This window comes from Narcine bancroftii, chromosome 11, assembly GCF_036971445.1.
Source record: "Narcine bancroftii isolate sNarBan1 chromosome 11, sNarBan1.hap1, whole genome shotgun sequence".
NCBI classification, from domain to species: Eukaryota; Metazoa; Chordata; class Chondrichthyes; order Torpediniformes; family Narcinidae; genus Narcine; species Narcine bancroftii.
The window spans coordinates 39,403,149-39,414,927 of NC_091479.1; the positions used below are offsets into that span (position 1 = coordinate 39,403,149).

An 11,779-nucleotide genomic window follows, 5' to 3' on the forward strand; every position below is an offset into this window, starting at 1 on the left:
TGAAAATACATTCTCAACAGATGGCTGAGTTTGGAGCTTTTCAGCTTGAAGTGAGAGATAAATTTAATTCGTGTGAAGAAGATATAGATGAAATACGGGATTAAGTTCTTGATGTGACCAAAATGGTTGAAGACTTACAAACTCAAAATAAAAATTTGGTGAGAAAGATTGATTATTTGGAAAACCAATCCAGACGGAACAATATAAAGATTATTGGTTTGCTGGAAGGAATGGAGGGACCAGACCCAAGAAAATTTTTTACTGAATGGATTCCGCAGGTGCTGGGTCAAGAACATTTCCTGGAAGGTATAATACTGGAACGTGCTCACAGAGCCTTGCGTAGAAGACCTATTTCAGGTCAAAGTCCAAGACCTGTTTTGGTTCATTGCTTGAATAATTACGACAGAGAAATAATTTTACGAGTGGCTATTAGAAATGCACAACAGAGAAAATCACCCTTGATGATTCAAAATAATCGAGTTTTCTTCTATGCGGATTTGAGTCAAGAAGTTATGTTCCAACGACGGGAATTCAACCCTGCTAAAGAGTTGTTGTGGAAGAAAGGTTACAAGGCAACCTTTAGATATCCAGCTGTTTTGAAGGTTTTTCAAGATGGTTGCCAACCAACGTTCTTTGATTCTCCAAAGGAAGCTATAGCATTTGCTCAAGAGCTGCCAATTACTCGGTTTAAACAGAGACGTAGTCCGCCGCAATCTCTAAGGAGACAAGAGATGGAAGAAAAGAGCCGTGATCCAAGAAGGAATGGTTGTAATGGTGACTCGGTAGTTGGAGCTGATTAAAAGAAGAGTTGTTCTTTTTTTTCTAATTTTTTTTTTAAAAAAGGAATATTAAGTAATGAGGATGTTAGTTTAAGATGAAGTGAGAGTTGGGGGAGAGAACTGGATAGGCACTATTTCCTGAAAGTCATCTGCTACGTGTGAGTTATCTCACACCCATTTTATTTTGGGAGTTACCGCATTGCGCGGTTTAGACGGGAGGGGGTATTTTTAACCTCCTACCCATTTTTTTTCCTTTTTTTGTATTAGTAGATTAAAGAGTGAAGGGTTTTTTTTTGTGTTTATGAAAAAAAGCATAAGAAAGTATTTGATTGTTTAAAAAACTAAAAATTGATGTGGTTTTTTTTTGTAAAGTTTATTCAGTAGATAAGGAATATTTGAAATTTAAATGTGAATGGGATGGATAAGTTTTTTGATATATTTTTTCTTTAACTTTAAGGTGAAAGGAGTGGTAATTCTGGTGTATATTATTTTGCTATTTTAGTTATAGAACGAAGGGAATAATGGTGAAAGCTATAAATTGAATTGTACAATTCTTAATGAGGCTTGAATTTTGTTTGTGGCTTATGCTCCATTTGTTGAAGATATAGATTTTTTTGTAGATGTGTTTTTATTATTTGGATATCTGAATTTTAACATAATGATTGGGGATATTTAAATGTGGCATTGGAGCTTTTATTGGATAATTATTCAAGAGTAAATGGGAAAAATGGTGGAAGAGTACTAAAATTGAATTGTACAATGTTTAATGAGGTTTGAATTTTGTTTTAAGATGGTGGTTTATGTGACTAATATGATGATAGATGTGAAGTTAGTTGATATTTGGTGAAGGTTTATCTCTATAGAGAAAGTTTTTTTCATCTTTTTTTTCATGCTACAATTTTTTTTAAGAATTGATTATTGTTTAAGAATTTTTGATAGATAATGTTACTAACTTTACAAATTTTTTATATTAAGTTTGAGTTAAATATATGTTTAATCTTAACTCTGTTTGTTAAATATATGCATTTAAGTTTGATTTAAATATGTTTTTTAAGTCTGATATCTTAGTATTAATTACTTTTCTTTTTGTTAGTATTTTAATCGGTTATGTTTTTGTTTTTTTTTGTAAGTGGGTTTTTCTTTTTCTCACATATATTATTAACTTTATTAATTCTTCACTCTTTATTTTGGGGGGAAGGGGGGGTTGGTCTAATTTGAGTTGGGTTATTAATGTGTAATAATTATTGGGGAGGGTATACTTTATTTAGATTACTGATACTGTATTGTAATTTTATTATTTTGTTCTTAATTTTTTTAATGTAATTCTATATGATATTCATGTTATAAAATCTTAAATAAAATTTTTTAAAAAATAATGTGGGCCACTACTATCGGTGATAAAAATTAATCGTACCAGTGAATTCTTGCAGCCACTTCATTATGTGGGGTTTGGGGAAGCACTTAACAACCTCTACCTTTTCAAGCAGGGTTTAGTTCTGTGCCTGTTCATTTGACCCCCAAGGAAGTCGAACGTTTCCAACCTGAACTGGTACTTAGCAAGGTTTATAAAGTAAGTCCAAATTCCCGCAGCCAGGCACACAGTCACATTAGACGGTCTCTGTTTAGCTTCATTGCCACCACTTTGACATCTTGTGGTTACTGCCACCCTCTGCTGTTGGAGAATATCCTCCTTGGTCTCAGCCCCTCAATGTAACTAAGAACCCCTAAAATGCCCCTAATGTTTTGGCCTTCATCACTACTCCTGGCAAGGCATTCTTGACACCCACAACTCTGGGTAAAAGAAAATACCCCTGATATCTCCCCTAAATCTTCCTCCCTTTGCTTTAGACAGATGTCTTCTAGTGTTTGCTACTCCCATCTGGGTTTCAGGCAAACTGAAGGGCATCTTTCACCGAGTTTCTGGTTTTCCAGCAGTTCTGGATGTCTCTCTCTGTATGCACTGCTCCGTGGACCACCCCGCAGTATCCCATCTAGTCCTAGAGTCTCTGTGTCAGACATTCTCTGCTGACCACTGCCTGATGGCTTTGTGGTCAAATGTGTTTGTCTATGAAACCGTTCCCAGGAAGGTAAAGGGGCAAAGTCCTGCTGACTGGAACATTGTGCAGCACCAGGGCCAGGCCAATCTTTCGCACACCTGAGCCAGGTAGAACCTCAGCACATAGCAGCATTTGGTGCCCTTGCACTTTGGTTCCAAGCACAGCCACACACAATTATGGCCATGCTGGTTACACCCTTGTCCCCATTGATTGACGATGTACACGGTCCTTCTCCAGACTCTATCCATTTTGGACCCCCACATGAATAGGAAATTTGTTTTGGGAATTGACAGGGTGGTGGTGTGGGGATGGGCCAAACCTGGCCCACGTGCAGCAGGACCGAAAGTTCCTTGCACATTGCACCTTATAATCAGGTTTTACCCGAATGACAGAGATGGGCATCTCTGTGGTTCTCCCTGTCTCCTGGACCTGGGGGTCTTTGTACTGCTCCCCATCTCCTTAAGTTGGTGCTTTGTTCACCACCACCCCCACAAGAAATCCAAGACCCCCTAGATGGAGGGCAGAGGCGCAGAGAGATCAGTGAGAACACGGGTAGTTTCAAAAGGGTGGGGTCCATCCAGGCGCCTGATAACAGGAGGAACCTGTGTTCAATAGCAGGACATTGCGAGAGAGTGGATTCCTCGAACTCTTGAGGGGAGAAGGTGCTGGTCGATCCATCGGTTTAGGTGGGGCAGGGTATAGACATGGCAGCTGACTGGAATTGTCAGCGGGTTACTGAGACCTGGGAAAGGAGGGGAAAGAGGGTGCAGTAGTGTTCTGAGAGTGCTGAGGGAGAGGCAACATGGGTGCCACCTCAAGGCAACGGTCCCCTCATTGTTTGCAGGGATGGGCTCTGTAAATAGACTCATAGATATCCAGCACAGAGCATCTTTGTCCCCCTGCCATCAGGAAGGAGATATGGAGGAATAAAAGCAGAGCAGCCAGGGAGGGAAATAGCTTCTTCCCACAGGCCGTGCGATTGACAAGGCAACATGAGCTGGATGGCAGCTAAGAATGAAAAGGGTGAGAGGAATATCGACTGATTACAACAGCTCAGCTAGCAGGGGAGAGGGGCTGAAGGGACTGTTTCTGTTTTGTCTATCTGGACCAGCCTTTTGAGTTCAAGCGTTAAAAAATGCAATCATTTTTAAATTTAATATCAACGGTACAGAAGGAATCAAGAGACAAGATGTCTGTCCAGCAGCAAGCGTCGAAGGCACTTCCTGAAACGGAGGCTCTGAAACCACAGGGAGGTTCTGGACGGAAAGAGGCCCAGCTTCTTCTGGAAGGAGGAGAGGAGAGGCAGGGGAAATGCGGGGGAAGGGAAGGGGAGGGGAGGGGCTAGGGATGCCGTCCACCGTTCATCTCCCCTTTCCTCTACCCCGTTCCCCTCCCCTTACCACTGCCCGTTCCCCTCCCACATCCCCTCCCCCTTCCCTTCCCCAGTTCCCGTCCCCCGCTCGCCTCCCCATTCCCCTCCCTCTTCCCTTCCTCCTACTCCTAACCCTAACCTCTAACAAAATCCTAAACCTAACCTTAACACTACCGATACCCCCTACCACCACTCCACGTCCCCTAACTCTACCCCCACCCCGTCCACTAACCCTAACTTTATCCCTACGCCTATGCCGCCACTTAACACCAACCCTAATGCTACCCACCATCCCCTAACCCCAAACCTCACTCCTCCTCTACCCCCCTGCTCCTACCCCCTTCCCCTATACCTAACACAAGCCCACTTCCCCGAAATATACACCTAACCATAAACCAAGATAAAGCCCTACCCCATGTCTCCTAACACTAACCCTAATGCTACCTCTACACTGCTCGTAACCCTACCCCTAACTCTACCCAACTTCCCCAACCCTAAACTAAACCCTACCCCTATCCCTTACAACCTACCCCCTTCCCCTAACCCTACCTCCTACCACTTCCCCATACCCGCACCCCCTACAACTACCCCCTTCCCCTAACCCTACCTCCTACCCCTTCCCCATACCCACATCCCCTACAACTACCCCCTACCCTATCCCTTACAACCTACCCACTTCCCCTAACCCTACCTCCTACCCCTTCCCCATCCCCACACCCCCTACCACTACCCCCTACCCTACCCCTTACCACAACCCCTACCCTTACCCCCTTCCACTACCCCTTTTTTCCTACCCCCTTCCCCTCCCCCTCCTTCCCCTAGGTTAGGGGTAGGAAGGGGAAAGGGAAGGGGGAGGGGAAGGGGAGGAGGAGAAGGGGAGGGGAAGGGGGAGGGTTAGGGGATGGGAAGGGGGAGGGGAAGGGGAAGGGGTAAGGGGAAGGGAAGGGGAGAGGGGAAGGGGGAGGTGAAGGGAGGAGGGCTGGGGTTAGGGCATAGGTGTGAGGGCAGGGGAAGGGGAAGGTGAGCGGGAGGGGGTTGGGATGGAGGAGGGGTAGAGGAGAAGAGGGGAAGTGGGTGAAGGGACATGGAAAAGGCAGGGAATGGGGTTTGCAGGGCCAGAGGGAGAAGAAGGGGAGGGATTCAGGCCATCATGATATTCTCCGTCCTCTGTTCAGCTGGGATGCGAGGTCCTTCTGGACTCATGTCTTGTCTCTGAGATCGCTCCTTCTCCTGGGAAGAGAAATACGAGTGATAGAGATACTGTCTCTGAGGCCTGATCACAATGACTTTTGAGGGTCCCAACGCTTCCCCCATTATCCCCCCTACCCCTGAACACTGGAGCCTTTCCCCTTCCTCTGCTCTACGTTAGGAAGTGTGTTTTGGCAAAAACCACGATCTCTCTCTGCAGGGCTCAGAGCAAAGTGTCTCCATCAGGCAACACCCTGGTTCTCCACGATATGGCAGCAAGATGCTAGACAATCATGGATGGATCAGTCGAGACCGTTCAGCTGATCCATCTGAACCTACCCCACAACAATGTTACCCTCCCCTCCCTCACACCAGTACCCTCCATTTTTCTTTAATTCTTGTCCATATTAAAATCCTTTTCATGCCTTTTTTGGACCAGCCTCCGCTACTACCCCGGCAATGCACTCCAGCCACCCACAACATTCTGTGTGAATAAAATGTACCCCTCACGTCTTGCCTAAATTTCCCTCAGCTCACCTTATTTAGACGTCCTCTGCTTTTCTCGCCCCAGGAATGCACACAATATTCCAAGTGTGGTCTGACTAGAATTTTATACATCTGCAACGTTACCTCTCGGTGTTTGAACTCAATCCCCTGACTCCTGAAGGCCAGCACACAATACACCATCTTAAACTCCCTCTCAATTTGCACAGCAACCTTGAGTGATTTATGGAGCAGGATCTAAATATTTCTCTGTCCTGCACACTGTTCATAATCATGCCATTAACCAAGTGCTCTGCCCACACATTCTTGTAATCCGCATTCAATAAAGATATTGGTATATATGAAACTACTTTTAATGGGTCTCAAACCTTCTTTGGAATAACTGTTATTCGTGCCCTTGAAAATGACTCTGGAAATAAACCTGGACCAGTTGCTTATTTAAGTACATCTGATTGACAGGATTGAACTCCATCTGTCACTTCTCTGCAAACTGGATGACCTATGACAACCTTCTACACTGTCTCCAACATCTCTACCTCTGTGTCATCCCCTGACGTACCCACCCTTCCACTCCCATCATCATTCATAAAAATCACAAAGAGCAGGGGTCCTAGAGCAGATCCCTTTGGAGCGCCACTAGTCATTGTTTCATCTACTACTACCCTCTGTTTTCTGCAGACAAGCCAATTCTGAATCCACACAGCCAAGGCTCCATGGATCCCATGCCTCCAGACATTCTGAATGAGGCCACCGTGGGGACCTTGTCAAGCACCTTACTAAAATCCTCGTGCAGCACATACAGACCTTGACCTTCATCTATTTCCTTTGACATCTCCTCGAAAAACTCAATTTGACTCATGAAGCAGGACCTGCTCCTCACAAAACTATCCATGAGTTTGCCCAGCATGTTTGGGCATTGCCCTCAGCCCCAACATCTGCAGACTTACTGGCCAGTCCCTCCCTTACCCCTTCCCAGAGCTTCCGCATCCATTAGAACATCAAGCATTGCTGCCCAGTACAGGCCCTTTGGCCCATAAAGGCTGTACTGACCTTTGTAAATGTTCTCCACAACCTTTACCTGTACCACACCCATAGGAACATAGGAAGTGGGAACAGGAGTAGGACAAAAATGGCCTATCGAGCCTGCTCTGCCATTCAATACGATCATGGCTGATCTAATTTATGACCTAACACGACCTACCCTGCCTTCTCGCCATATCCCCAAATTCCTCTATCATTTAAAAATTCTGTTCCCTTACATCCACATGCTCATCTCAGAGACTTTTATATGTACCTATTCTACCAACCACTACCACTTTCTCCGGTGACGCATTCAAAGCTCTCACAACTCTCTGCATAAAAAAAATCTCCCCTCACCTGAAGCGGATGCTCTCTGAGATTTGTACCTGGCACTTTAGGAAAGTTTTCTGGCTGTTCATTCCATCTAAGCCCCCCACAATCTTATTTAGAATAAGTTATTAAGCTGTGGAAGGGGCAAGTTGGGAGAGGGAGGAGGAGAGAGAGCTGGTGGGGGAGGGGTGAGAGCTGGTGGGGAGGGGACAAGGCCGTGTTGGGGAGAGGGATCAGGACCGCGTTGAGGTGGTGAACGGGCAGACACGGGTGGATCTACCTGCCGAAATTAAGGAGCAATAAGAAGGCCATCTCGGGATCTACCAGCATCTTCTGGGGCTTGATGTCTCAATGGAAAACCCCCTGAGGATGGAAGTAGGCCATGCTCTGCTACAGCTGGTACATGAACATCTGGCAACACAACGATATAACATGACCCACTCTGCCTCCACACTGGCCGGGTCTGGATCCTGAGGGTAAGGTGATGTGGGTGAAGGGCCCCACCCTGCCAATCAACATCCATCCTCATCATCCTCGCCACCCTTCTCCCCTCACTACCCTTTCTCTCCTCACCAATACCCATTGAGACCCTCATGCACCCTTCATCGATATCCAGTCCCCAGCGAGACTCAGCCAGTAAACTCCTTTATATCCTCCAACCCCACCATCCAAGCTTGCCCCAGTGGACAACCTGACCACCCAGACCCACAACCACCTTGATGTAGATCATGGGAATGGGCTGCTTGGCCTTGTTGAAGTGCTGGGCCATGCAGTGAACCGTCTCAGGAACATAGTCCAGACCCAGATTCAAATAAACCTCCTCTTTCTCTTGGACACAATACAAACATGTCAGCTGGGTTTACCCTCCAACACCCAGTGCCTCTCCCAACTGGAGTGCCAGTCCCTCCTGCTCTCTGTAGGCCTGATGCCCCCACTGCTCAACACAACATGGCATGAATCCAAGGGCTCAGCGAGCAGAGCGTCAACAGGCCGTAGTGGACCCGTCCGCTGCCCCATCATTCGGCGTCTGGTGAGACTGCACAAAATGTGCAGCTCTGACCGCCCTCCCTCTTGAGCCAAGGATTCACCGGGAGAGAAAAACCAGTGACGTTTCGAGATGAGAAATGTTTGCAGCCGGGTGTTGGCTGGGGTCGAATATGTGGAGGCTGAGTTGTTGGGACGATTCAGAGCAGGCGTTGATTTGGAAGGGCACCAAAAGGTTCTGGGGAAGTGAGTTATGGGGGAAAATACATTCGTAAAATGAATTGGGGAAACAGACTGGAGGGGCTGAGTGGCCGAATTTGGCGACCTTGTCTTGTGGTCTTGGCTGCTGCTGTCTGGAGTTGAAATGGCAAGAGGTCATGAGTTAATATGTGAGGAGCAGGGCAGCCAGCGTCAAGGATTCGGCACTGGTCAGAGGGGCAGGATGGAGGGAACAGAGAGGCTGCAGCGAGACAGATCGATTGAAGGAATGGGGAAGGTAGCAGCAAATGAGGATCTTACCTTGACTACAGAGGAGTAGAAGTTGAGAAGAGGGACGATGATGGTGTGATCCAACTTTCACACGATCTGCAGTTTGCGGTTCTATGGCGAGAGAGGAACATCAGCAAGGCTGGGCGATGGGTCGGGGCCCTGAGGGGCGACTTGTCCAAGTTGAGGGGGGAGGCGGGGAGGAGATTCGTCAAGAGGTCAGAGGTGGGGAACTCCAAGGGAGGCCGAAGTGGGGGACTTTTCGAGAGTCAGTGGGGGGGACTTTTCGTGTCGCTGGAGTGGGGACTCGTCAGGGGGTTAAATGAAGTATCATTTCAGTTTTTATGATTGTTTTCCCAGCTTCTACTAAACAACTAATTTGCAGAAAATCTCTGATATTTGCCAGGTGTGTGTGTGTGTGTGTGTGTGTGTGTGTGTGTGTGTGTGTGTGTGTGTGTGTGTGTGTGTGTGTGTGTGTGTGTGTGTGGGGTGGGGGGTTGTGTGCGGGAACGGGGGGTGCTGTTGTGGGATTGTGAGACTTTCTCTGTTTCCAAACCCCATGGCTGCTTTGGTCTCTGTCAGATGCTCCTCTTTCCACCCACCCTTCAAAAATGTGTTTGGGTGTTTGTCAATTGGGTGTAATTGTGTGAAACGGGCTCATGTGTCGCAAGGGCCTGTGAACGTGCTGTAGGCCTAAAGTTAAATATCAGGGTGTTCCATTTCCACACAACTGCTCCTCCCCCTCACCTTGAATCTCTTGTCCTGCAAGATCTTCTTGATGGCAATCAGCTCTCCGGAGTCCACCAGCCTTGCCTGGTCCACCACACCGAATGATCCATTGTCGATGATTTTATCATCTGTGCAGGACACCACCTTGGGGACGTTGGGTCCATGACCCGGTGTGGCCACCTCTGTTGTGACCTTATTGCTATGTCCTCTGGGGCAGAAGCAGCAGCATTTACACACCCAGAGAGTACACAACAGGTCATTTATCCCAACCCAGCTTTGCTGTCCAAGTTAGTCTCTACCCCTCCCTCTAACTCCCTTCCAAGGGTCACCTAAATGTCAGAATTTATCCTCTGGTGGTTCGTTCCAGCCTCTCAGTAGAAATATTGCCACCCCAGGTCCCTCTTTGATCACTCTCCTCAGACTGAGGCCAGTTCCGCAGCCGTTCACTTTATCTACAACCCTCCCTCCATGAGAGGATCGGGACATCCTTGACCTTCAGCACATCCCTGGGAGATGAACCACTCTGAACCCTACCACGGGTTTAGCAGAAGCCCTCCACATTCCCAGAAGCTCAGCAACACCGTGATCTTCCATGATGCAAGCGAGACCTCGTCGCCTGAGGGAGCAGGTGGTGCGGAGAGAGCCCCATGCTTCACCGTTCAACTCTGCTGGGTCCGCCGCAGCAGAAACACTTTCTAGCACCTTGATCCAGGTCCACTGGGGGAAAGAATCCTATCCCGGTTGGGGGAGTGTGGGGGTGGAAGGGATCTTGTAACCCGGGGGGGGGGGGGGGGGCGGGTGGAGGAGCGGTCCTGTCTCTCAGTGGAGAGATCCCATTCCAGGTGGAGGGGGAGCTCTGTCCCATTTCTGTTGAAAGGTCTACCTTCCATCCCCCTCGCAACGTCTCTTCTCCCTCAGACACCTCACACTCTCCCCTGCCCCGATTCCTCTACCACGCTCTCATCCCCCACCCAACACCACCCCCATGGTTTCCCCAGTGCCTTCCGTCCCCTCGCACCCCATCCCCCCCAGCTCAACCCTATGTCCCCTACCTCTGATCCAATCTCCCTTGACAATAGCCTGTGGTGCTACCCCGTTCCTTTGTTCTCCCCTCCACTCCTACAGGCCCCATCCCTGTATCCCCTCACATGCCATTGTTCTCCCCTCCCCAGTCCCCTCCAGCTGCCTCATAAAGTGCCCTGCACTCAGGATGGGGAGAGGGGAAATTAAATGCAGCCTCCATTCTCTCCGCCCACACTGGGTGAAGGATGGTACCAGAGGAGGTTCTGTCCCAGTAGGGGAGCCTGTAACAGGCTCTTTATCTCACCCATGGGCGCAGGGTGCTTCCAAACACAACCCTGTTGATCAGAGGGTCCCTGGGATGAGACAGCGTCCTACTCCGACATGCGGGCCAGAATCCCCTTCCAGGAGAGGCATCTTTCTCGTGTTGCTGTGCCATGGCACGACTCAGCTATGGCTGCCCCATGCAGTGACATCATCACCCCCTCTGTGTCATCATCTCCCCCCTCTGTGACACCTCCCCTCTCTGTGACACCACTAGTGTAATGGGCAGGGACATCCAACCATTTAAATCCTCCTCAATTTCCCCAAGCAAGGGGAGAATAATTCAGCTGGTCTAAATTACTCGTTGTTATCTATTCTAACTCCTAGATATTTGATTCCATTTTGCCTCCACATTTGTTGACTATTTTCTTGACATTGGCTCTAATCCCCCTTCCTAAGTGACATGATTTTGCACATATCCCAAAAGAACTTATACCCAAAGATCTCCCCATAGTCCTCCAGGGTGGAGCACAACTTGGGCAATGAGTGTGTCGGGTCTGTCAGATATATCAGAACAACTTCTGCAAATAAATTGATTTCATGGTCTTCCTGGCCTGTTCTGAAACCTTTAATGCCTGAATCCTGGCAAATGGCCTCAGCTAATCGCTCCATGGCCAGTACAAACTCACTCACTTCGGGTTTGGGGGGGGGGGGAGTCTGACCTTGATCGGCATGCCTGTTGGCTACCTCTGTCCCTCTCATCTCGACATCAGTGGCTCAGGTTGGGGGTGTCTGTACTGCCTCCTGCAGTGCACAGCAGCACTGCTGGACCACCTTTATCTCCTTATTTTCCTGGGCCCTCTCCAAATCTTTCCTTTCTATGATCTCACATTGGTTTCTCAGGAGAAACACTGGCAGCCAAAAGGCACCCCTGATTCCCCTTAGATTTTGGGAACCCCGACTTCTTGAAGTGGGACAACACGTGGTGACCTATTTTCTCAAGATGTGGATCCAGGAGCTTGGACCAGTCTACCAGTTTGCCGTGG

General features: G+C 48.1%; 1 long non-coding RNA gene across 1 annotated transcript; it reads right to left on the bottom strand.

Moving 5' to 3' along the window:
• Nucleotides 1-4,970: 4,970 nt before the first annotated feature.
• LOC138745280 (uncharacterized) lies at nucleotides 4,971-9,644 on the bottom strand. Its single transcript, XR_011346132.1, has 3 exons — nucleotides 9,468-9,644; nucleotides 8,754-8,834; nucleotides 4,971-5,438 (listed from the first exon to the last, which is right to left on the bottom strand). It is a non-coding gene; the product is annotated as an uncharacterized lncRNA (long non-coding RNA).
• Nucleotides 9,645-11,779: the final 2,135 nt, after the last annotated feature.